The sequence below is a fragment of the Arachis ipaensis genome, chromosome B02 (genome assembly GCF_000816755.2).
Source record: "Arachis ipaensis cultivar K30076 chromosome B02, Araip1.1, whole genome shotgun sequence".
In the NCBI taxonomy this organism is placed as follows: Eukaryota; Viridiplantae; Streptophyta; class Magnoliopsida; order Fabales; family Fabaceae; genus Arachis; species Arachis ipaensis.
This window is the reverse complement of record NC_029786.2, coordinates 33130300-33133234: the sequence shown is the minus strand read 5'-3', so window position 1 is coordinate 33133234 and position 2935 is coordinate 33130300. Positions and strand designations below refer to the sequence as shown.

Sequence of the window (2935 nt, the reverse complement as noted above, 5' to 3'; positions counted from 1 at the left end):
AATATTAGTCTTGTTTCTTTTAGAAACTATTTGGAAATGTACACATGTATTTTATTCTTACTAGCAAATAATATTTGTGTTTTATAGGCTAAATTCATTATTCCAACTGAAGGAAAGAGGATAGTCCTTGTTCGTATCAATAACAACTGGAGACGGTATATGACCACAATAAAGCAAACTTATTTTCTGCCATACAAATGTGTTAATAAGAAGTTAAAAAATTGTCCTAAAAGCATACCTGAAAGTCATTTTCGAAAGTTAATTGCTTATTGGAGACCTGAGAAAGTTAAGGTAAGACATGTGAAACTTAGTGTAATTGTTTATGCAATTATATTATATACATTTATGAGTGAAGTATGATGATTTTTTTATAATACTTGTCTCTTGTTATGTAAAAAATGTCTGCGTAGAATAAAAAAACTAGGGCACAACAGAAATTTAGGCATCGAAAGGGACCAATAAATTTTGCAAGAATACGTACAAGATTAGTACAATTTTTTAATCTTTGTGAAATTGTATGTGTATGTGTGATGTGCCTTTTAACTCAATATAAATGCTAGTTGAATTGGACTTATAGGGTGCTTCTAAGGAAAATAATGGACCACCTACTCAAGCAGAAATGTTTGTTGAGAATCTCCAAAGCACAAAGGAAAAATCATTGGATGAAGACACTTTGGATGTTATTGTAAGTATTAGGAGTTAATTTAGTTAAAATAGGTTATGGATTTATTGTGTCTTGGCAATTTGTCCATCACTTGTGGTTATTTTTATGCTTGCGTTGAGTTAAAGAATCTTGACATTATTCTTAATCTCTATTATTATTTGTTTTCATGTTGTCAAATGATATATGTTTTTAGTCTAATGGACAAATTATATATATGCAAACATAACATATATAATGAGATTGTCATAAGTGCATCATTTAATATGAAGTAAAATTCGATAATTTGAAAAAAAATAAACACTACAAAATTCTTATTTATTTGTGAAAGTTTTTTAGTGGGAGTTATTAAAACCTCCATAATATATTTTATTTGTGAGAATTTTAAATAATATAACAAAAACTCCCACTATTATAATACTCTTAACCCAATTAATGATAAAAAGTACAATCCAAACAAAAATTAACTGAGCATACCAAAAAAGATAGAAGAGTTCTTCGAGAGAGAGAATGAGGGAGAGTCTGAACCCTAAAATCTCAATTCCATCGCTACTGCCATTCTTCTCCCCGCCGCCATTGCCGCCAAGTCTCCTCCACCAATGTGTCGCCGGTGGAATTATGAATAGAGGACGAGGTGATCGTGGAGCCTCTCAATTCGTGGAGCTCTTTCCTCTTGGAATAGTAATGCTGTAGATCTTCTGCGTCGTCTTCCACAGTGGGTTCTGCCGCTGGTTCTGGTTTTGCTCCAGCGGCTTGAAGCATTCAGAGCGCGGTTTGGGCGCAGACTTAGTGGTGCTGGCTGAGTAGATCTGGAAGGTGAGTGAGTTGTAGACTCTGGAAGCTTCAATTGAAGCTGCGTTCGAAGCTATCAAATCTCGTGAAACTGAATCATTGAGGTGAGGATTTGTTCCTACTTTGTGCTTATTTAGTTCGGGATTAAATTTCGTAGTTTCAATGATTAATAGCACATGTTTCCTGCTTCTTCCAACAACATTCCTAAAAATTATATCGTCTATAACCGGAACAAAGAAACATAGCAATGTTTGTGGGACTTGCTTCACATTATCCATTAAACTGAAGAGAGATATAACGGATTCTGTCATTATGACTTAGTAACTTATACATATTTTCCGGATTTGTTTATTTCTATTTAAGGAGTTAAATTGACTTTCTAGAACCTGCAACTATGTGTTGGTTGAGAATTCATCCTTTTGAGAATTCATACTATGATAATTGAGTTGTGAAATTCTGATGTGAATGAAGCTAAGGCAATCCTACTTGGTTTCCAACTTTATCTAGTGATGCTTGGCACAACTGTTCTGATTCCTAGCTCTCTAGTTCCACAGATGGGAGGAGAAAATGTAAGATTCATGAATAGTATGCTTTTCAAATTTTCAGTCTTATGTAGTCCAATTTATAATAAATCTAACAAACACAGCAAACTTTTGTTTATTCTTTTTCTTGTTTTTGTTTGAATAGGAAGAGAAGGCAAGAGTGATTCTAACTCTATAATTTGTAGCAGGCATAAACACATTCTTCCAAACATTCTTTGGAACTCATTTACCTGCAGTTATTGGTGGATCCTACCCTTTTGTTCCAACAACTATTTCAATCATTTTGGTTGCTAGATATAGTGACATTGTCAATCCTCAAGAGGTTATAAGTTTTTTTTGGTTCTGTTTCTATTATGTCATTATTATACTTGCTTGCTTGATTTGTGCTTCTTGATGCTCAAGGTATAATATCATTTTTTCAAATGTTGCAGTTGAAATATTAGGGGTTTGAACTTTGAAACATATATATATGCCTTTTTGATCTTGTGAAAAATTGTAGTGTTTTGGAATCCTACTAACATTCTTGTTTATATTCAGGTGAGGTACATACTCATTGCTGCTTAAATATTTGCAGTCAACGCATATGGCTTTTCAGCAGATAACAGAAGAAGTTGTATACCTGTGCACTGGAAATCCGATGCCTAAAAATATTGAGCAAATATCTTATTGGCTGTTAAATGAACAATTTTCAGATAGTTTTAAAAGTAACAAGTGATTCCTTACCTTTTAGTGAATTTTAAAGATGCAATTTATGATTTATATCCGACATTAATTTTATAGGAATACATGAAATCAAGACAAGGGAAGGATTGGCCCTGGTAGATATTGTGAGAGAATTGACAATGTGAGCCTTATGCATTCTACTTGTTGTCCATCTTCTTCTTCTATTATTATTATTATTATTATTATTATTATTATTATTATTATTATTTACCCCTAT

The 2935-nt window shown here is 32.6% G+C and overlaps 1 long non-coding RNA gene across 2 annotated transcripts in view; it reads left to right on the top strand.

The window, feature by feature from the left end:
- Positions 1934–2935, top strand: part of LOC107628289 — a 2378-nt gene continuing 1376 nt past the window's right edge. The window contains exons 1-2 of one of the 2 annotated variants that reach the window (XR_002355423.1): positions 1934–2022; positions 2776–2839. This is a non-coding gene — a long non-coding RNA (uncharacterized LOC107628289). Of the gene's footprint in view, positions 2023–2612; positions 2700–2775; positions 2840–2935 lie in introns of those variants that run through there. The other variant, XR_001617683.2, reaches the window with a different exon arrangement.